The sequence below is a fragment of the Bos indicus genome, chromosome 19 (genome assembly GCF_029378745.1).
Source record: "Bos indicus isolate NIAB-ARS_2022 breed Sahiwal x Tharparkar chromosome 19, NIAB-ARS_B.indTharparkar_mat_pri_1.0, whole genome shotgun sequence".
NCBI classification, from domain to species: Eukaryota; Metazoa; Chordata; class Mammalia; order Artiodactyla; family Bovidae; genus Bos; species Bos indicus.
In genome coordinates this window covers 54,266,386-54,289,934 of record NC_091778.1, presented here as the reverse complement: position 1 = coordinate 54,289,934, position 23,549 = coordinate 54,266,386, and the positions used below count along the sequence as shown (strand labels likewise).

Below are 23,549 nucleotides of genomic sequence, written 5' to 3'. Positions count from 1 at the left end.
TCCTCCTCCAGCAGATCTTCCTGACCCAGGCATTGAACCCACGTCTCTTGCATCTCCTGCATTGCAGATGGATTCTTTACCATTGTGCCACTTGAGAAGCCTGTAAGTTTAAGTGCAGTCATATGAGTGGGCCTTAATCCAATCTGACTGTGTCTTTGCAAGAAGAGGAGGTTAGGACCCGGACACACAGAGGGATGACCATGTGAGGATGCAGAAAAAGATGGCCACCTACAACCCAAGGAAAGAGGCCTCAGAAGAAACCAACCCTGTTCACACCTTGACAGTAGATGGACTTCCAGCCTCCAGAACTGTGAGAAAGAAAATTTCTGTTCACCATCCAGTCTGGGCGCTCTGTCATGGCAGCCCAAGTAAACGAACGTACCTTCACACATGACACATTCCCAAACCAGGTCAACCACAGAGCTTATTCAAACTTCACCAGTTTTGTGATCTGACTCTGTATCCTCTGCATCTGGGCTTCTCAAACTATGTGTGGCAAAGGCCTCACTCTTCTTTGCAGATCTACATTTATTTATTTGCAGATCTATATTTCTTTTTAAGCTACAAGCATGGGATTATTGGAAAAGTGGAATAAAAAGATTTACAAAATACAAAGCCTGATTTCTTATTATTAGATTCAGTAGACACAACAGTAGACAGAAAATTGCCCTTTCACTCTGACTGTGAATGGTTCTAAATGAACACTCTCGACTTCTGTCCCCATCTTGCTGGAATCAGAGCAGCAGCTCACAGGTGGGCACTGGCTCTGATTTTGTTCGTGGGCTTCCCAAGTGGCACGGTGGTGAAGAATCCCCCTTGCATCATCTTCCAGGAGATGCAAGAGATGCAGTTTCGATCCCTGGGTTGGGAAGATCCCCTGGAGTAGGAAATGGCAACCCATTCCAGTATTCTTGCCTGGAAAATTCCACAGACAGAGGAGCCTGGCAGGCTACAGTCCGTGGGGTCAAAGAGAGTCAGACACGACTGAGCGACTGAGCATGCATGCACAATTTGGATCATAGAGACTTGGGTCCTGAACCGGGGTTGGTACCAGGCAGCAGCTGTGGGTTCAAATTCTGGACAGCCCTGTGTAACCATTCCTGTATGGCTCAGTTTCCTCAGGAGACCTAGCTTAGAGGGTTATTGTGAGGAGTAACAGAGATGACGCATGTCAATCTACAGATGAGAACCTTGGATAAGATACCCACAAACACGTGTCACCCCAGCTTGTCAGCTGGACCAGTCTCCAAGCTCTAAGCCCTGCTGTAGAGACTCCAGGCCCACGGATGTCTCCCACAAGAGGTTGTGTTGTGCGTGTGTTGTTTGATCTTCATTGAACTTGGGTTTGTCATCTGGTTGCTTCCAGGTCCTTCCGGAAGGCTGGCATCCTGGTGACCCCCACTGGTAGCTGCGGGTGGCCACACCCTGCGAGCTTCCTACAGTTCCAGCCACTACTCAGCCACACTCAGCGACACAAGGTCACTCAAAAACACCATCTGTCCATGTGCTACCTCCTCTCCCACCTCAAAGAAAAAAGAGAAAAATGATTCTATTCTGCCTCCATGTTTTCTCCCCTACACACAGAGACACATGCACCACTGAAGTTAAGCTTGTCTCAACCTCTACTTCTAAATTAATTTTTCTTCCTGAGGCATTTGCTGACACTCCCTTTCTGTTCTTTGCCCTTCAGAACACAGATGTCTTTGAAAGCACCAGGCCTGGGAATACTTAATGTATCCTTGCAAATCGGATTAAAAAAAAAATAATTTTCTCCCAATCCATAAAAATCCCTGCTCGTCTGTTTGCCCTTTGAGTGGAGTTCACCATCAGCCCACGTGTCGACACAGAACAAAGTGAGGGGTCTATGGGATCCGATCCAAGGGCCTAACCTGGGCACCTGCCTGGCAGTGGAACCAGGAAGCACACGTCAACTTCTGGGTGAGGCTGGCTCACAAACCCTCATGGCCCCCGGTAGCCTGTTTTGAATCTAGAATCAGCGGGTTTGTATAAATCCACGTAGAACTTCTTTCTCTGCCCAGGACTTCTCCTTTAAGTCCCAAATTCTCTACTGGGACTGAATGTGACAAGTGCACACGTGTGTCAGCATAGCACACTGAGTGTGACACTCGTCTCTGTCTCCCCTGCATGTACCTGCCTGCTGCTGTCAATGGTGATAGTCATTTACAGCCCTGTTACGGATGGCCCATAATCTCGCAGGAAGATGGACCATGTGCACACGAGGAGGACTGGGAATCCCAGGAGGCCGCCTCAGCCACCCTGGACTTTCGTATCCACAGACTTCAATGCAGCGGGTACCAGGCTATTTTCAGCCTCAACTCCTCCTTGTCCCCTGGTATGTTCGTTCCTCTCTCTACCAACCTCCCCCAGTTCTGGATTCTCACTCCCACATTTCATCCTGTGGGCTCTCCAGCCTTCAGAGCCTCCACATTTCTAACCCACAGAGCTCCTAAGTGCCTGACTGCCTCCTTTCCCCAAGACCTCTCTCCCTCATCTTGCCAAGCCCGGCTCCAACTTCCTCTTGCAATCTCTTCCTTCAAGCCTCCGGAGCCTCTAGGAAGACCCTCACTGGCCAGGCTCTGAAATAGCTCCCAAGACATGTGGCAAGGACTGCTTACTTTTAGGTTTAGATTTGGGGTCTGTCTTTTTCATGCTTGGTTTGTTCTTAAGACCAGTCTTAACAGTGGGATTGGTGGCAAGTGAGTGACATGGAAAGGATCTCAGGCAAAAGCTCCTGGCGCTGCAGCTGCCTCTTGAATGACAGACAACCTATGACCTTGGGCTGGGGTTTTCAAGAAGTCGCTCTTACAGCTTGAGCGTTCTGGCCTTCAGTTCTTAATTGGCTCTTGGGTACATTCTTATCATTGTTTTTAAAATGAACCAATGACAGTACTTCTGGGGGGTAGGAACAAGTATAAAGGTGTCTAGGCTCACCTTCCTCCCCAGTAGTCTTAGAGGATACAGTAGGTAGAATGGTGTCCCCCAAAAAGGATATCTTGAAATCCTATCCTCAAGTATCTGTGACAATGACCTTATTTGGACTTAGGGTCTGCGAATGTTGATCAAGTAAAAACGAAGTCCTCCTGGAGTGCGGGGGTGGGGGGGGGCGGGGTGAGGGGTGCTAACCCTTAGCCGGTGCCTTCAAAAAGCGAGGGAAAATATGGGCACACACATACACACACAGAGGGGCGCACTGTATCAAGAGACAGGGACAGACAGACACCGAGGGGAGAAGCCATGCAGCGAGGCAGAGACTAGAACAAACGTGTCTGCCAGCCAAGCAACACTGGGACAGGCAGTGAACACAGAATCTGGAGAGAGAACGGGCCCTGCTGGCACCTTGATTGCAGACCTCCAGCCCCAGGGTGTGAGAGAATAAATCTCTGTTAGTCTTAAGGCCGCTGGCTTGTGGTCCTTTGTTGCGATGGCCCCAGGACCCTCCCACCAAGCGTCTGAATCAGGAGCCCCCCTGTGGGTTCCCCACCCTAAAGCCCTGGGCTCTAGGAGCCACTGCTGATGCCTGCCACTCCTCTCAGACTATTTCCATCTGGGGAGTGGCCAGCAGTGTTTCCCTTCCAGCCCCTGAGCTGAAGCTACATCTGGAAACTCTTCTCACCCTTAATTGTTCTTAATGCTTTAACACACTGAGTGACTAATGGGCTCTAATTGGACAGCTCCGGCGCGAAGGGGGTGCTCTGACAGCGCCCTCTGCCACACGCCCAGCCTCCTGGGCTGCTCACTCCCAGAGTTCAGAGGTCACCAACCAAAAATATCGGCCCACCCCTGCCAACAAGCAGTTTCATCCTTCAACCAGCAAAACACAAGGCACAGAAAAGGATATCGGAAAAGTCCAAAGCAGATGGGACAAAATATCACTGGTGCCACCGAGGTTTGTGACATCTGCCCGGGACAGACAGAGGTTCTTGGAGGCAAGTGTGTTTGTCGCTCATTCGTGTCCGACTCTCTGCGACCCTGTGGACTGTAGCCTGCCAGGCTCCTCTGTCCATGGGATTCTCCAGGCAAGAACACTGGAGTGGGCAGCCATTCCCTTCTCCAGGGGATTTTCCTGATCCAGGGGTTGAACCCAGGCCTCCTGCATTGCAGGCAGATTCTTTACCATCTGAGCCCCCCAGGGAAGCTCTTGGAGGGAAACCCAGCACTGGTCAATTAGGTGAATGTTTAAGAGCCTGGAAGATTTCAGCCACAGAGAAACAGGGTCCAGGCCTTCCTCATGCAATTAGAGGAAAGGAAAGGGGACAGAGAAAGAGAATGAATATAAGGAGAGGGTTCCAGACTCCTCCCCCTCCCGCATGGGCATATCCCCAGAACTTGTTCTAGCCGTGAAGGTTCAGAAGCAAGGATTAAAGCTGATCTCAGTACCCTTCCAAATCTTCTTTTCCAAAATACATTTAGCAATAGAAGAGCAACCACCAGTGTTTCTAGAAAGATTTGTCTTTCCAAAGGCTGGCTTCAGCTAAAGTCTTCGAATTAAAATATCAGGCATGAGAAGCAAATAAAAGGTGATTCTGCAAGAAGGGAAAAATACCAGCCTCATCGTTCAGGTGGGTATTACCTGTTCCACCCAGCAGCCACCGGGACTTCCTCATGCATGGCAGGAATGTATTAACTGCAAGTGTCAGAGAAACATCCCATTAGCTTCTGGTGTAACTAGATAAAGTCACGCTCTCCGTCTCCCCACCACTGGGGAGACATTTACCTCGATGCTCCAGAAAGCTCCGTGTGCATTAATATTGCTGATGCGGGCAGCCTTTGCTGCAGCTTGGCCCCCCGAGGGTGCCATGTGATGGATTCCAGTTTAACAGCTTTTAAAAACAAGCAGACAAGAGATGAGCGTGATGGATGATGCAGGAAGCACGCTCATTCGGGAATGATTTATGGGAAGTCGCATGTTGCCCCTCAGGGGTCCATCCCCTAGGGTGGGGCCGGGGGTAGACAGATGAGTTCTAATGTTGTGGGGTGGGGAACAACAGCCCAAACTGCCAGCTTCACAGCCACAACACACCCACGCCTGACCCAAGATGAGTGTGGCAGCCCCTGCTTCGGTCACACACTGTCCCCTGTGCTGGAAAAGCTGCCACTGGCCCAACCCAAAGCCACTCTTTCTTGGGTGAGAAGAGTAAACCCTGGTGTGGACTCTTCCCTGCGCCCTGCAGGTTTTAGGAGCACCTCTCAAGAGGCTAGAGGTCAGACTGTTCATCTCCAGAACAAAGATGTTCCCCCACCCCAGAAAACATCTGGAGAAGAAACAGCCTGCTGTGCCCTCTGTTCGTATGAGCAACCGTAACACACAGCACCAGGCTTTGGAAAGAGTCAGACTGTCCAATGAGAGTGAAGACAGGAAAGGGAGAGAGAAAGGGGAGGTTCACGGACAGAAGAGCAGGTGACGCCCGGCGAGTGTCTCTTCCTGATGCTGACAGGTGGGTTCCCTCCCCGTTGATCTGGAGGACCCATCTGCCCCAGCCTGTGCCCCTGCATGTAAGAGACAAATCTCACTTTGCAGCAGATTAATATCCACCCATGTTTTTAATAAGGACTCAGAATTTACTATACAGTAAAACCCAAATCAAATCCTTATTTAAAAGATGAGCCTCCGGGTGGGTTATAATTTATGGGACACTTTCCAAGGCAGAAGAAGGGAGCCAGGGATGGAACGATGGCTAGGAAGGAAACAGCTTTCCCTCCGTGCCCTGGGCTGACCCTTTTTGCCCCTACTTGACCCTGAGGATCCATCAAGGACACATCTGCAGTGACCAGGAGATACGCTCAACAGTCCCACACGCCACCGGGAATGAAACAGCCTGCTCACCCGAGCAGAAGGCTCTTCCTTGTAATCTCTCCATCACTGATCCCGGAGCACCACTGGGGAGCACTTTCTCCAGGAGACCTTCCACTGTGAAAGGGCATGGAAGCTGTATATTTGCAGGGGCTCCATAGGCCCTATGTTGGCATCTGCTATTCCCCAAACCTCCCTCTCCCGGGTCGACTTTTCTCCAAAATATCTGCTCCTGCTGCTCATGACTAAGTCGTGGATGAGGGGGCCGCTGGGGGGAGGAGCCAGTTGGGATGCCTGCTGCCCTATCCTTCATTTTCTTTCTGGACCTCAGCTCTGGATGTACGGGCACACCCGGATAGCAGCTTTGGCAGCCCCCTCTGAAGCCTGCATCTGGATCCCATTGAGAAAAGCAGGGGGCGCCACCATTGGGTGGCCGGGTGTCTGCAGGGGGTCAGCAGCCAGCACCCTGATCACTGATGGATGTGCTTGGCTCTCTCCCGTCAAGAGGCCCACCCCCACCTGGAGGTGATCAGAAGGTGACACAGAGCCCAGTTCCCTCTGCAGGCTTCAAGCTACTCAGGGCAAACAGGACGCCAGGGTCTTCCCTTTGATGCCTCTCTCCCCTGGACTTCACCCCACTGGAAGGGAGAAGAGCCTTGATGCGCATTTCCTGTTTCACAACTGCAAGCACACCTTCAGAAGCCACGAAGGGGCAGAAAGGGCATGTGCGCCCAGAAACAGCTCCAGGTGGAAAAGGAGCTTGCGTAGCCAGCCCGCCCAGCCCCAGACGGCTGGACCAGCCACCGGGATCGGCCAGTCTGGTGCTTTCAAGTTCCACAACACCAAACACTTACTGTTTCAGGAGAATACTGGTTCTCAAACCCACAGAAAGGCGAGGCAGCTGGGCCCTGCAACCTCCTTCACGGAGGCAGCAAGAATTATCTTCCCAAGATTCATGGAAAGCACAGCACTTTGAGTACTACAAGTTGTACTAGCAAATTATCAAAACTGAGGCAGTTGTGGGAACCTGTGAATTTGCAACCACTTGGTCAGGAGTGCAAACGTCCTTGAGATCTGCAGCTAAAAGTGGGGCAGTCTTGCAGGGGACAGGCTCTAAGCCTGTGAGGCCTGCCAATAACTCTAGGCGGCGAGTGCCAGGGTTGAAGTACAGTCCAGCCACTGGGGGAGGGAGTGCGGCAATCATGAGTTCCCTCTAGAGCCAGATGAAGGCATCAGATCCCATCCCTGGGCCACAGGGGAAAGTGCACGGAGCCATGCAAGGGAGGGTCAGACCCCCACCTTGGCCACCATGGCATTTCGTGCTGACACTAGACAGTGAACTGAGCGCCCTGTCCACCCTCCTTCCTGGAATAACCACTCCCCACCAGGCTGACAGATTTCAGTAGCCACTTCTTACAAAATCCCACCCAAGGCATTCCTGCAGTTCTGCGATTCTCCCTGTCCTTCTCCCTGAAGACACAGAAGACCCCACAATCTGCAAACTAGAGCCAGCAAAAGAAGGTCCCTGTCGTTCCCTCATGTAAAATAAAATCTCCTCATTAAGATGTTTTTCCATCACAAATGCAAACTCTGAGGACAGGTGTGGTGGCGGGCAGGCGCGGCCTTACCTGGAGTGGCGGGTGAGGTGGTTCTGTGGCAGCAGGGAGGCCCCCCTGGTGTTCTTTCTGGGGCTCCCCTTGGGATGGAGGGTTACTGGGAAGGAGCGAGTATCAGCAGGAAAACCTTCAGAGTCTCAGAGGCAGCTTTCCAATCTGAAGGAAAAGAAAAGGAAAAATGTAAATGCCTTTGAAGCCAACATGCCTTTTTTTAATATATAAAACAAACACTGGTGTTAATAAACAAGAGAAGAGAGAGCAGCTTCGAAGCCAATTTGTTGCCATCAGGGATCACACCCCCAGGGAATCAGGGGAACCTTGTGAAAAACAAATCATTAGAGCCGGACTGCTGCCCAGGGTGGGACGTCCTCTGCAGCTCGCCCAGCTCTCTTGCTGTGGAGCCCTGCCCCCAACCCCCTGTGATTCTCTGACTCCGATGTGCCTGTCTCACCCCTCTTTGTCTCCCATCCCCCTCTGCTCTCGCTCCCCGCCTCACCCAGTTCAGATTCCAGGACCCATGGCCACACCACCTCTGACAACTGCCTTGTCCTTCTCATTCTAACAGATCCCCTTGGTGACTTCACTCTCCTGATGCGTCCCCCCAACGGTGTCCTATTTCATGGGGAAGCAACACCCAGATTTGCTACAAACCAGGTCAGTCCAGGTCTGGGGACTATGAGGCTTACATGGTTTAGGGGGTGAGTGTGTCCTTTTCTAAGAAAATAAGACAAGGTGGTGGATGCAAAAGTAAGGTGCAGGGTCTTACCCGGGGCTCCATAGGTGCATAGGGCAAGTTGCTTAGTCGTGTCCAACTCTTTGGGACCCCATGGACTATACAGTCCATGGAATTCTCCAGGCCAGAATACTGGAGTGGGTAGTCTTTCCCTTCTCCAGGGAATCTTCCCAATCCAGGGATTGAACCCAGGTCTCCTACATTGTCGGCAGATTCTTTACCAGCTGAGCCACAAGAGAAGCCCAAGAATATTGGAATGGGTAGCCTATCCCTTCTCCAGTGGATCTTCCCGACCCAGGAATCGAACCAGGGTCTCCTGCATTGCAGGCAGATTCTTTACCAATTGAGCTATCAGGGAAGCCCTATGGATGCATCACTTCATGGTAAATCCTCCTCTACCCACAGGACCCTTGGTACTGCAGCCTCCTGCTGTACCACTGGCCCCTCCCCCTACCATGCCCACTCCCTGCCTCCCCGACCCCTGCAGTCCCCAGGCCTCCCAGCTGTGCCTCCAGACCTAAGCATGCCTCCTCCCCCGCCCCCACCCCCACCCCACATCACACCTTTCTACCAGCTGTTACATGGGCTGCACTCCCCTACCTAAGTTGGGGTTTGCCCCCACGAGGGATTCCATTACATGACACTTTTCCAGAGAGGTCATCTGAAAACCAAACACCTTATCAGAAATAACCACCATCCCCTTGGTACTCCTTCCTTCTTTTCCCCATGAATTTTCCCAGAAATTATTGAATCTGCTGTCACATAGATGCATTTGCTGCCTGTGGTCTTTCTTTCCCCCTCCCTCAACCCAGAATGCCAACTTCCTGCGGGCAGACACTTGATCTGTTTTATTCATTATATCTCCAGTGCTTGGAACACACCTAGAACATAGCTGGAGCTCACTCAGTATTCATCAAGCGAATCAATAAACAACCCCCAACTTTTATTCTCATTTTGCACTCTTAGATTTACTTAGAACAGTGTCTCATATTAGTCTTTAGAGCAGAAATTCCCAGGAAAACAGAAGTGATCTGGTTGTTTGTGTTTATTTTGTTGGTGATGGCTGGTTAGGTTTTGTAGAGGGTAGGAGGCACCTGGGCCTTGGAAGTCTTTTCTTTGCTTAATTTATCTCAACCCAGTGAGTGTGCCATTAGGCAGACAGGACACATAAACCATTTAGGGGATCCATCCTGATCAGTCCAGAAGGACTGGCTTTGGGGAGGGCTTGTGAGGTCTTGTTGGCCAGAGGATGGTTCAGCTCTGCCCCCCCCCTACCCCAGTGGAAAGACTCCCATTGGCATGTCCCCAAAAATCTCACAACACAGCTTTGAAACATAATAAAGAAAAAATTGTCAGTTTTTTCCTTTTCTTAAAATCCAGTTACTGAACACAGAGATGGCCCCCATCCCAAATGGCAGGGCCAACCTCACAGAGTGCTGCCAACTGCAGAGAAATGCGTGGGCACAACCCCCTTTTCAGTGGCCATCCGTGCCAGGCACAGAGCTAGGACCTGAGCATGCGAGAGGCCAGGAACAGCCCTGAGCTCCACAGGCCACTTTTCACGGGGAGAGATACGTGCATGATCTGATTCTCCCAGGTCAGTGGGCTCCATGCAAGGAGATGGATGGCTAGGGGAGAGGGGCTGGGGGAGAAAAGAGGCTCAACTGGGAGTGGAGGGAGCCCACGTGGAGGCAGCTCCAGGTAGTGACCCCAGCTGTTGGGGCAAGAAGGCAGGTAGGCTGGCTTCTTGTATAATAAACGCTTGATTATCAGCAGCCAGTACAAAAGGCAAGGACCGTCGTTCCTTTTCCACCAGACCTGCTGGATCGGGAGCAAGACGGGGCTGTGGATGCGGCCCGGCCAGGCCCACGCCCCACGCCCCTGGTACCTAAATCTGGGGAAAAAAGCGACAAAGGAAAGGGCACAGAGACAGGGAGGACAGAGCAGCAAGAATCCAAGGGATGTCCCCAAACTCCTCCAGTCACCAGCACCTTGATTGTCATGTTCGATCCTCCAATCCAGGCCACCTTCTCCAGGGTCAAATTCATGTCCCCCACCTGCCCATCACCCAACTCTGCCCCACACAGAGTGCCTGCTCAGATGGACTGGAGGGGGCCCCCTCCCCAGCTCCATGTGTTTTCCTCCACCCAAGCGGATGGGAGATTATCTAACAGCTTGTCCCTGATTGCAGCGGCACATTTTCCCTCCCTCCTCAGCAGGAAACACCATCCATCACCCACGGCACAGAAGCCAGGCCCTCAGTTTTGGGGCCCACAGGGCCCACCCAGGTGGAGTGCCCTGGGTCCCGGGCTGCAGAGGAAGGAATTGGTCCCTTCCTGCCCATGGAGCCCAGCAGCGGTGGTTGGGGGAGGAGGTAAAGGCCGAGCAGTGAAGTCACTAGGATACCTCTCTCAAGGCCCACAGGATTAGCTCAGTTGATAAGGCAAAAAAGCAGAGAGGCCAAGCTGCCCAGGGCGGGGCCCAGGGTCAAGGCCACAGCCTGTCATATCAGACTCTGGACTCTGAGGCAACAGAGTCGGACTGGCCGCAGGAGGGAGCTGAATCTTCCTCTTTCTTGGAATTACATTTCTTGGGCCCCCACCATGTGGCACGCTCAGTGCCAGGCACCTGTGGTTCCCGCCTCTGCCAGGGCACACTCTGTGTAGGAGGCAGGCAGGGGCCTCCAGCTGCTGCCCTGCAACCTGCCAGGCCTCCTCGCCCCCCACCACTGCAGGGAGGGAGGGGGTGTGGGGGCCTCTGAGGCCCCACCCCCACCCCCACACACCCCCTGCAGAACCCCAGGGTCACTGGGGCACAAGGGTTTCCTGTTGGCCAGGACTCTTCCCTGCCCCCTCTATCTGCTTTGGGATCCACTCTCCTGGCATTAGTGGTGGGGGCTTTCAAAATAATTTGGGGATCGACAGAGGCCTGTTTCCTGGGAAGGCTGGAGATATGATATAGAAAAGGCCTTGGATCTGGAAAGCACCAGGCATGGTCCTGCCAAGGGCGTGGGGCAGGCAGCCTGGGCAGGAGGGAGGGCTGAGTCTCAGAGGACAGTAAAGAGCCCATTCCCACTGCCAACCACCCCCCACCCTGACCACCACCACATCTCAGCTGTGGACTGAAGTCTCCCAGGCCTGTGCCCCATTCTGACCACTCCAGCCCACGGTGGCTGCTGAGCCAGCCGGGCCCCCAGCTCTGCTCCCAAGGTGGCCAGAGGCTGGGGGCTGCCTTTGGCGCTCCGGCCCCAAAAGGCCTCCTGTTGGATTCTTGCCACTGGGGAGAAAAGATGGAAAGATAAACACCTGGACTTCTAGAAAGTGTCTTCTGCAAAAAATAAGCCAACACAGAAAGGGGCCCAGGCCTCACTGGAGGCTCTTTCTAGAAGAGACTGTGTGGATGACAAGGTCCTCTGGCCACCCTCAGACTCCAGCCCGCCAGACGAGCAGCTACACAGCCTCCAGCTCTGCCAGGGACCGGGCAGTCTCTCTCCGTTCCTTCCTGAGGGCTCCTGTCCTCTGCCCCCTGTGGGGCTGGACACTGTCCTGAGGGGCTGAGCAGGGTTGTCGGTCTGGGAGAGAGGGGGCTGAAGGGGGTGAGGAGGTGGGGAGAGATGAAAGAACTGGAGGAAGGAGGAAGGGAGAGGGAACGGAGAGGGAAGAAGGGTTGAACCATTGTCGTTGAAGTAGGACTGAATCGAGTCCCGCAAGGGCAGACGGGTGTTGACCTTTGCTCACCGTGGCTCCTGGCACCTGGCCCAGGGCTGCACACAGTAGGCACTCAGCCGATATTTGTTAAGTGAACAATGAAAAGAAGGAGAAGGGAGGCGCGTCGGGGTGGGCAGTGTGCATGGGAGTAATGTTTCTCATTAAAATTCCCAGCCAACCTGAAAACCGACACGTGGAATTAACTGTTCTTAATTATTGCCTGTCAGCGGGATGGTCTCCGACTCCCAGAGGTAGAATGACCTTCACGTTCTACACAGCAAAGCCGACAATCCAGGCCCACCGAAGACCCCTCAGGCTCACAGCTTCCTGCAGAGAAAGGTCCAACAGCCAAGCAGATACTCTGGATTTGCTTCCAAATCTCCAAGAGACTTCAGGGCCCAAGGACAGGTTGGCGAGAGAATAGTCCTTTGTAATGTACAAGTTACCTGAGGAAGAGGCTTCATTCACGGGACTCAGGTGGAGGCAACCCAGAGAAGCAGAGACAGCGGGTGAGCTAACAGGCTGGAGCCCTCGCTGGAGCGCCCTCACTGGGCCGCCTGCCAGCACACAGCACCACTGGGCGTCAGGGTGTGGACAACGGCGCCCCCTCTGGGCAGATGTGGCCCTGCAAGTGCAGCCCTTGATCTGCTCGGAACAAGGCACAGGACACCTGCCCCCATGACAGACTGGGTGACTTTTCTGGAGCCTCTGGGGCATCGGGGCAGGAAGAACTTGGAGCATGTTCCCCTCCGGCTAGCCCCATCTCCGACGCGCTGTGTGACCCGGGACAAGCAGAACTAACGGCCCTGACCCTTTGCCCCCTCGACTCGTCTGAAGAGCCTCCTGTGTGCAGACGCACGCCAGGGATTGGGATGCTCCATGAGGCGTGGTGTCTGGAATGTCACCTGATCGGTTCCTCCCAGAAGCACAGGGGTAATACATTCAGAAGGCTTTGCACTAAATCAGAGGCATTTTCTCCTAATGCTTCAAGGAGCCAAATGAGCTCTCAGGGCCCCCAGAGCCACAGGCCTCTTTATAAAGGTCAGCCATGAATGCCAGGAGCCACCTAAGGCAGTGGGGAGGGGCGGGCAGGATGGAGTAGAGGGGACTCCATTGGTAATAGCAAAGATTTTCCCAAAGGACTCTGAAATCTTCAGAAATCAAGTTTTGGGGATTTTGTTGTACCTTGTTTGGTTGTTTTAATGAGGCTACTAATACTGCCAGAGATGTGCCAGCCTCCTTGCACGGCTTCCCACAGGGACTCCAGAAATGGAAGCTTAAAAATCCCAAAGGACTCAACATACACATCTTAGAAATGGGCCTTTCTCCCCAAACCACACATTCCTGCTGCATCTCACTGCAGAGGAGGGAGGCTTTTAGTTCTCCCGTTTGGTCTGGTAGAAAGTAAAAGAAGTTCAGAGTAATGGCATAGATTTGCCATAGAAACAGACAAATAGCCTGGTGGTTACCAGAGCCGGGGCGGGGGGGTGGGGGGGTGGGAAATGGTGAAGGTGGTGAGTTGGGACAAACTTCCAGTTAGAATATGAACACATTTTGGGGGCATAACACTGCATGGTGCATGGTGACAGCACTACAAAGTCAAAGTGAAAGTCGCTCAGTCGTGTCCGACTCTTTGAGACCCCGTGGACTGTAGCCTGCCAGTTTCCTCTGTCCATGGAATTCTCCAGGCCAGAATTCTGGAGTGGGTAGCTGTTCCCTTCCCTAGGGGATCTTCCCAACCCAGGGATTGAACCCAGGTCTCCTGAATTATAGGTATGTTCTTGAAAGTTGCCAAGAGTAGATCTTAAAAGTTCTCATCACAAGCAAAAAAAAAATGTAACTATGTGAGGGTGATGGATATTACTAGGCTAATTATGGTGATCATTTTGCAATAAATGCAAATATCAAATTATTATGTTGTACATCTTAATGATATATGTCAATTACATCTCAATAAAACTGAGAAAAAATTCAAAATAATGGCAGGGATTCAGTATTCACTTTTAAAAACCATCCAAATATCCAAACAAACAGGGCTACTTATCCTGCTAACTATTGCTTGTTGCTGTTTTAGTCACTAAGTGTCTGACTCTTTTGCGACCCCATGGACTGTAGCCTGCCAGGAACCCTTGTCCATGGGATTTCCTAGGCAAGAATACTGGAGTGGGTTGCCATTTAATTTTCCAGGGGATATTCCTGACTAGGGAATCAAACCTGTGTCTCCTGGCAGGCAGGTGCTTTAGTGCTGAGGTACTAGGGAAGCCCCCTGCTAACTATGAATGCAAGCATGCTAAGTTGCTTCAGTTGTGTCTTTGTGACCCCATGGACTGTCCCTTTGTCCATGGGATTCTCCAGACAAGAATGCTGGAGCAGGTTGCCATGCTTTCCTCCAGGGGGCCTTCCCAACCTAGGGATCGAACCCGTGTTTCTTATGTCTCCTGCATTGGCAGGTGAGTTCTTTACCACTAGTGCCTCCTGGGAAGCCCCCCTGCTAACCATACCCATTTGTTACACTGCGGAGTCCTCATTCACTTGCCTGCAAGGCACTGTTTTTCTTCCTTATTTTTCTCTGAAACCTGCTTCTCCCTGTGAGCCAGGGTCCTTTCTCCCATCTTCTCTCTTCAGCCTCTCTCAAGGCATCTCTCAGGGATGCCGACGGCATTCCCCTCAATTTCTCATCACACCTATTCCTCCTCATTCTTCTTCCCCCAAAACACGAGCTAATAACCAAAACCAGCGCTTGAAATGAGGCTCAAGCTAAGAAAGCCAAACCTGCTATTTCTTTAACCAGGAGAAGAACATGAAGCATCACATTTCAGTTGTAAAGATTACAGAGGATATGTAATATTCTGAATAAATGAATCTCCTCCTCCCATTTTTAAACCACTCGTGTGAAACCAGCTCCGTTCCTAACTCCCCTCATGCCTTATGAATCCTTTCTCTGGCAAAAATAATTTGGGTTTTATGATTCTGGCATCTAGTGGGAGTCTGTGACAATTTTAATGTAGCTCCGCTGCTGTTGCTTCTTCTTTTTTTTAATACCAGTGTGTTTTAATAATAGTGTACCTTTAGGTATTGTTGAAATGCTACATTATTCAATGTAGCCGACGGGAATGGGAAGGGCCTCATGTAATTTACGTGTCCCCGGTGCTGTGTTTAAGGCTTGTGAAATGGAGGGGTGTCATTTGGGAAGCAATTTTCCCCAAGGTCGAGGAAAGCAATTTCTGGAGGAGCGGCTGGAAACTGTGTGACCCGACTGACAGCCAGGCTCAAGCTGGGGGCTCAGAACCGCTGACGTGAGGCTGGGACCAGTGGCCAAGGGACTCCATGCCCTGACCCTGAAATGTTCCCAAAACACAGGAGAACTCCAGTCTAGCTACTGCTGGCTCCCTGGGAGCCTTGAAGGCGGCCAGTGCCTTCTTTCTCATGGAGTGCTGGATACACGCCAGCAAGGTGGGCATGTGACCCAAGTGGTCTGCAAGGCTGGCTGAAAGGCTGGCAGGTGGGTAATTAATAGCTGAGTCTTGGGCAGTGGTGGAGACACCAGGGAGTCACGTGCAAGCCCAAGCAACTCTTGATGAGATGGCCTTGCCAAGGGCATGATCCAAAGCCTTCTCAGTCTCTGCTGCCCATTTCCCTGCTTCCCTCACCAAACCAGGGATGCCATGTCCAGGAAATGATGACCGAGACCCTGGAATGGTTAACTAGGTCTGTTCTAGACTCAGGAGACTTCAGGTCATCTAGTTCCCACATTTTGGCCCTTCCAGAAAGCACCATTCCTGCGATGCATGTCCATCAAGTCCCTTCTAGATGCTAGGGACACAGGTCGGAGACACCACCCTGATCTGCCCCCAAGAAACTTGCAGAGGGAGAGATGACGATAAACCAAAAATCTGGGCTGAAGTGGGCTAAGGGTTCACACGGATGGCAAGCTCCAGAGAGCAGACCTTCGTTTTGCTCGGTGCCACATTCCTGGCACCTAGAACAGTGCCTGACACGTGGCAGGTGTTAAATGAGTGCGTTCGAGTGATGGAATGAAGGAGTGAAGTGCCACTGAGAGGGATGGGCAGAGGATGTGTGGAACCCAGGGCAGAGGCTCCTCCCTCATCCTGAGAGGGTGTTCTTGCTCCCAGAGGAGGTGCCAACCTTGGAGTGAGCGAGAGACTCCAGGAGAGGAGAGGCGGAGACAGCAGGTGCAGAGCCAAGCAAGGAGGAGCAGGCGAGATGTCTTCCAGGGATGCAGATAATGGGGCAGGAGGTGTGGGATTGGAAGTACTGAGGACGACACTGGCCAGCAAGTCAAGAATCAGATCATGAAGCACCTTGAACGTCACACCAAGGACTTTAAAAGCTCTCTTGAAGAATTTCAAGCAGGAAACGAGGCAGATGTGTGCCTTACAGATGCTTGCTCTCGTGCCAGTGTGGACAGGATGGAGGGAGTAAAAACCAAGGCAGGAATCTCAATCAGGAGGCTGTCACCAGGAATCAAGTGAGAAACTAAGATTTGGGAAAGGGCAGAAGGAGGTTGGTATGATAGACAGGACTTAGGGAAGGTTACACCGAGGAGGTTTCAGCGGGCTTGATAGTTTATAACCTACCTTTTACACTTCTGCATATGTTAACAATTGCATAATACAATTTTTCCAGGTTTGTGGAGTTGGACATGTGTTCAAAGCGCCCCTGGTATGTCGGGGGTGGGGTGATATTTGGTAGATGGTTGGGTGCTGGGATCTAAGACTTAGGAAACAGTCTTGTCTGCTTTAGAGATTGTGGCAGCCCACCTCCAAGGTGGCCCTTATAATTCTCACCTCCAATCCTCTTATGTAGCCCCTGCTCACATCAGACCAGGGCTGGTTTGTGTAACCACAAGAACATGGCCTAAGTGATTGTGGATCGATTCTGAGGTCAGGTCATACTCACTCTGGGGGAAGCTGGCCGCCATGGCATGAGGACACTCAAACGGCCATAGTGAGTGAGGCCTCCTGCCAGCAGCCAACATGGTGACTGCAACCTCTCGAAAGACTGAGCTACAAGCACTCAGCTCAGCCACCCCCAGATTCCTGAATCCCAGAAACTATGAGCTAATAAGTGATTGTTGTTGGGAGTCACTACATTTTAGTGTAATCCATTACAGAGCAATAGGTAAATGACCCGGGAATTTCCAAAATACAAATGGTGGCTGAAGACATGGGCGTGGATAAGAACACCAGTGAGAAGATGGGAGTACAGAACGGGTGATGAGAAGGAATACCTGAGACACCCCAGGAGTTGGTGGGAGAGAAAGGAGGAACAAGGACAGGCCCCCAAGAGAAGGAAGATGAGACTGCAAAATACCACAAACCCCAAGGAAGGGGCGTTCTCAGAAGGAAGGCAACAGATTCTTCAAAGAGGTCCGGCAAGATTGGAATTCTAAGGGACCCAGCTGTCTCCCACCGACCCCAGGTGATCTTCTCACTCACTGCTTCCTTGTGAGACTGCTGCCTCCATCCCATCTCTCGTCCTCAAGTGGAAATCACATCTCTGGGAGGCTTTCCCCGACAACTCAAGCTAGCATAGTCCCCAGTTCTGTGGTCACTCTCTCTTGGCACTTGTTACAAACTAATTATATTTTGATTTATTTCTTTACTTAATCATAGTCTGCGAGAGCTGGGAAATATCTGTTTTGTTCACCACTGTAAACCCAACACCTGACATATACTGCTGCTGCTGCTGCTGCTGCTAAGTCGCTTCAGTCGTGTCCGACTCTGTGCGACCCCATAGACAGCAGCCCACCAGACTCCTCTGTCCCTGGGATTCTCCAGGCAAGAATACTGGAGTGGGTTGCCATTTCCTTCTCCAGTGCATGCATGCATGCTAAGTTGCTTCAGTCGTGTCCGACTCTGTGTGACACTATGGTTGGCAGCCCACCAGGCTCCTCTGTCCACAGGATTCTCTAGGCAAGAATACTGGAGTGGGTTGCCATTTCCTTCTCCATGACATATACTAGGTTCTTGATATTTGTTGGATGAAAAATCACACGAATGAACAAGTGAATGGAAAGATCAAAACTCTGATTCTCACCAAGGGCCCCAAATAACTGGTAGACAAACCATCCCTTCCCCCTTCTCCTCTCCACTTCACCACACACCGTTATAGGGGTTGGGCCCCTTGGCTGTGAAGAAAAACACAGTTGGATTGGGAGGGAGGTGAGGAAAGAGAGAAGACTCTGAAAGCAAGCTCGATGAGCTCTTGGGGAAGAAGCTGGAGGAAGTCCAAGTGACCACTATACTTCCTCCAGGTATTCAATAAACCTGGAGAGCCTGTGCCACATCAAACTAGGCGGTGGGAAGCAAGGGTACATCCTGCATGGCCCCTCAGCGGTTCACAGTCTAGTGGGGAAGTGGGCAGACAGGGGCGTCTAAGGGGTGAGGCTGGGAGGGTGTGTCCCCCACCTTGCCACCTCCACCTGGGGGATCCTGTGCAAGTTGCGTAATCTCTCCTTCCTTCACCGGCTCACCCATGAGGGGCCACTCCCTCCATACAGGTGGTGATAACACCACCTTTTGCCCTCCACCTGCAAAACACTGAAGCCTGGGTGAGAGCATGGGTGTGCACTGCCATAATTTAAACAGGAAATTGCCATACACTCTGATGGATGCTACAGAAGGGATGCACCGAGCACTGTGGACGCAGGAAGGGTGAGGGTGTGACCGACTTTCTGAAGGAAGTAATAGCAGAGCTGAGCACAAAGAGTGGAGCAGAAATGCAGGAAGGAGGTCAGGTAGGGGAGCCTCACCAGCCAACTGAGGAGGTCTGAACGCAGGGCAGGTGGCAGGAGAGACAGGACAGCTGGGGGTTGAAGGCCCCAAAAGGCCCACTGAAGAATTAGCTCAAATCTGCCTGCAGGGGAGTCCCTTGGCCAGTGGCATATATCAGAAAGTCAATCCCTCTGACAAACACACTTGGAGAGAACCCACCTTGGTATCACAGAGCTGGAGGTCAGTGATTTTCACCAGAACTAGGAAGATGGGCAGGTGTAGGTGGGGAGCCTGGAGCAGACCAAGTAAGCCGCATCTTCAGGCCATGTCTGTTCACAAAGCAGACTCTGCGATTTGGGCGCGGGGTGAAGGGCAGCCCACTCCCCACAGTTAAGCCTCACTCTGCTTCCTGGGCATTATCCAAAGCCCACCCCCAGGAAAAGATCAAAGCCACCTCTTCACACCTGTCCCCTTTCTTCTGCCCTTCTGCAGGCCTGGGACACCTGCTCAGGGATGCTCTACTGGGCAGGGACTGGGACAGGGGAGTTAGCCCAGCACTGGGTAGCGAGACCCTGGCCAAGCTATCTAGAGGGCCTGATGGGAGGGGCCAGAAACACCCTCCAGGAAGGAATCCCTGGGCTTCAGGAGTGAAGGAACTGGGGAACACAGGGGCAAAAGAGGTGTGGAGGCAGCACAGGGAGTGGAGATGTAGGAGGGTACAGGGTGGGGCGATGGGCGCAGGGCGCAGTGAGGTGTGGGAGGGACACGGGGGGCTGAGATACCTGGAGATGGGGTGCACTGGGAAGCGACGGGGTGCAGGCACATGGGTAGAGTCGCAGAAGGTATAGACCTGAGGGAGGGGATGGAGGAGGTGGGATGGAGCGAAGGGACTGAGGGAGGGGCAGGAGGAGGGGAGCTGGCAGGTCAGTGGGGAAGTGTGGGGGAGGGGCGCAGAAGGTGGGAACTAGGTGGAGGGAGGTGGGGAGGGCTTAGCAGGTAGGGTCGAAGGAGCTGTCTGGAGTGGGGGGGCCGGGGGTTGGGGGGTGAGGATGAGACTTGTCCGCAGTTGCTCCAGCCCCTCCTAGGTGGGCTGGGCAGATAGCGCAGCACCACTGGATCAGAGACTCCTTCTCACTTATCTTAGTGCTGCCCCGCATCTGTGGGGTGGAAGCACAGCATTTGGTAATAGGATTTCGATGTTGAACAGCTGACGTTTTCTCCAGACTGGCTTTACATCACCAATGGAGGGGACCAAGGCCTTAACAGGATTCTAAATCTTGCAAAGTGGAGAGAAATGGAGGGGGCAGAATGGGGACTCCCAGGGCTCCCTCTTGAGGACACTTGGATGTCTGTGTGGACCAGCATTTTGAGGTGCTGATGGGAAGGGTGCTAAGGACTTTGGGGGTGTAGTGGCCTTTGGGTCATAAAAGCCAGTGGGCCTGAGTGAAGACTCGGTCTTTGCTCTTGCAATGCAGGAACCGAAATGACTGTTTCCCCTCCCTGGGGTCCAAGTGCCCGACCTGGCCCTGAGTCCTCCATTCTGTGGTGCACTCCCAGGTCTGGGGGTTTCTGGAGCCTGACTGTGTCTCCTGGAAGGTTTTTTAAATGTTCCCCCTGTTGGGCCACACCTCTCTCCCTGGCCACAGGGAATGCAGTTCAAGCCTGAGTATCAGGAAATAAAACTTAAAATGATAATGTGCTTAAAAAAAAAAAAAAAATATATATATATATATATATATCACCTAGCTACTGTAACCACATGTCCTTTGCACAACCATTCCAAGAATTCCCAAGGGCCCTGCTGTGGGATAATTCGCATAGCGATGCCCACCTCTGAGCCTCCCATATATGGTCTCAGGTATTTACAAGAGCATCACTTGAATGCCAAATGCCTGTCTGCCCCTCACAGGAGCGCCTGCCACACAGGACTCGGACGTCTTCTTGGATGATGAGTGAGACTGTATGGAGGGGACAACGAGCCGATGACCTTGCCTGGTTCCTTCCGACCGAGGCCCCTTCTCCTGTCTGTCTGTTCCTTTGCTGCCCACTTTCGGCCAGTCACATTAGCCCAAAGGAGCTGGGGTCTCACAGGCCTGCATTGGTTGAGGCCATCATCCTGACAGTCCAGCTAAGGCAGGAACTAAGTCCCAGGTTCACCTGCCTGCATCCTATCACCCCACGAAGGCACTCTAGTGCCTCGTGCCGAATCAAGGAACTTTCTCGAGAGATGGGGAAGTTCTATATCTCAAATTAGGTAATAGTTACACAGATGCATACATTTGTCAAAACTGCTTGGTCTATATTAAGACCTATACATTTGGGGGACTTCCACTCCAGTATTCTTGCCTGAAAAATCCCACGGACAGAGACGCCTGGTAGGCTCCAGTCCAAAGGGTTGCAAAGAGTCTGATACGACTCAGCACACACACACACACGTACACATGCATACATACATACATTTCACAGTATGCAAATTACTCTTTTTTTTTTCATTTATTTTTAATTGGAGGATAATCGCTTTACAATGCTGTGCTGGTTTCTGCCATACAACAATGTCAATCAGCCATAAGTATAGCCATGTCTCCTCCCTCTTGAACCTCCATCCCACCCCTCTAGGTTGTCACAGAGTACCAAGTTGTACTCAGTTTTTAAATTAAAAAATTTGTCAGCTCCTGGACTGACAATAGACCCTGAGTCACAGCCGCTTTCTCAGGTCCCTGAGGCTTCAGAGACTTTCGACTTGCCAGAGTCAGCGACAGGAGTCAGATCAATATGTCTGGGAAGAAGCAATGATCAGTGTAATGATACTGCGGGTGTCCTGTGTTTGGGGCAAAGAGACTTGCCCCTGGGGGCTTCCAGCAGCAGCAGCAGGAGGGCCACAGCCATCAGCATGCTGTCGCCCAAAGCCTCAGTGTCAGCTCCCTAACAGTAAGAAGAAAGGAGAGAACATGACAACATAGGAAGTGTCCTCACCCAGACCCCACCCTGGCCTGGAGAAGAAGGATCCCTCTTTGCTTCCCTGGTGGCTCAGAGGTTAAAGCTTCTGCCTCCAATGCAGGAGACCCGGGTTTGATCCCTGGGTCGAGAAGATCCTCTGGAGAAAGAAATGGCAACCCACTTCAGTATTCTTGCCTGGAGAATCCCATGGATGGAGGAGCCTGGTAGGCTACAGTCCATTGGGTCGCAAAGAGTTGGACATGACTAAGCAACTTCACTCACTTACTAAAAGTAGAGTTGCCATACAATCCATCCACCCCACTCCTGGGCATATACCGAGACATAACTAAACTTTGAAAAGATACATGCACCTCTATATTCATAGCAGCACTATTTACAATAGACAAGACATGGAAACAAGCTAAATGTCCATCGACAGATGAATGGATGAAGAAGATGTGGTCCATATGTACAAATATATATATATACTCAGTCATAAACAACAACAAAATAATGCCATTTGTAGCAACCTGGATGGACCCAGACATTATCATACTAAGTGAAATCAGAAAGAGAAAGACAAATACCATATAATTTCGCTTATATGAGGAATCTGAAATACAACGCAAATGAGCATATACAAAACAGAAGAGTTTCCCTGGTGGCTCAGATGGTAAACGCGGCTGCTTGCAGTGCGGGAGACCCGGGTTCGATCCCTGGGTTGGAAAGATCCCCTGGAGAAGGAAATGGCAACCCAGTTCAGTATTCTTGCCTGGAAAATTCCATGGATGGAGGAACCTCATAGGCTACAGTCCATGGGGTCACAAAGAGTCGGACACGACTGAGTGACTTCGCTTTCACTTTCCAAACAGAACCAGACTCACAGACCTACGGTTGCCAAGGTGGAAGGTGGGGTGGGGGAAGGAAGGATTGGTAGTTTGGGGTTAGCAAATGCAAACTGTTGATATTGTATAGGATGGATAAACAACAAGATCTTACTATATAGCACAGAAAACTATAATCAACATCCTATCACAAACTACAAATGAAAAGGAATGTATATATGCTTGAGTCACTTTGCTGTATAGTAGACATTTACATAACACTGTAAATCAACTACACTTCAATAAAATTTTTTCTAAAAAAGAGGCTAAGGTCCCTGGAAATATCAATTTCATCTGTCTACTGAACTGTATGCCCGTTTGCCATCCATCCATCTGTCTGTCCATCAACCTGACCACCCACTCATCCATTCATCCATCCATTTACAAAGTAACCCAGTGAGGGGAAGAGAAGGCTGAGAACAGGGCCAGGAACTAGAGGGCAGAGCTACAAGACCAGAAGGCATAGTGCCTAAGAGTCTGACCGTGGGAGTCAGATAACCTTGGATCAAAATCCCGGCTCCCCTGTCACTAACCTTTGCCAACCTCAATTTGCTCACCTATAAATTGGGTGATAATAATTCTCTTTTGGGGCTACTATAAAGAATAAATAAGACCATGTATACAGAACACTTCATTTAGTGACTAGTCCATTGTTTGTTGTTGTGTTCAGTTGCTCTGTTGTGTTCAACTCTTGGCAACTGGAGTTGTTCAACCATGGACTGCAGTACACCAGGCTTCCCTATCCTTCACTATCTTTCGGAGTTTGCTCAAACTCATGTTCATCCAGTCAATGATGCCATCCAACCATCTCATCCTCTGTTGCCCGCTTCTGCTCCTGCCCTCAATCTTTCCCAGCAACAGGATCTTTTTCAACATGGTAAGCACTAAATAAATCATGTGACTTTGCAGTTTTTCCTGCTGAAAAGCTGTGTGTTAGTGTGTGTTAGTCACTCAGTCATGTCCGGCTCTTTGCGATCCCATGGGCTGTAGCCCACCAGGTTCCTCTGTCCATGGAATTTTCCAGGCAAGAATACTGAAATGGGTTGCCATTCCCTTCTTCTAAAAAGGTAGATTCTCTTTTTATGCCCTCTGTGAATCTGGGCTCAACCTGGGAGTTGTTTGG

General features: G+C 51.4%; 1 protein-coding gene across 11 annotated transcripts in view; it reads right to left on the bottom strand.

The window, feature by feature from the left end:
- Positions 1–23,549, bottom strand: part of RBFOX3 (RNA binding fox-1 homolog 3) — a 440,999-nt gene that overhangs the window by 320,516 nt on the left and 96,934 nt on the right. For all 11 annotated transcript variants that reach the window (XM_070773955.1, XM_070773960.1, XM_070773957.1 and 8 more), the window contains exon 2: positions 7,441–7,584. The gene's annotated coding sequence lies outside the window, so the exon portion shown is untranslated. The remainder of the gene's footprint in view (positions 1–7,440; positions 7,585–23,549) is intronic.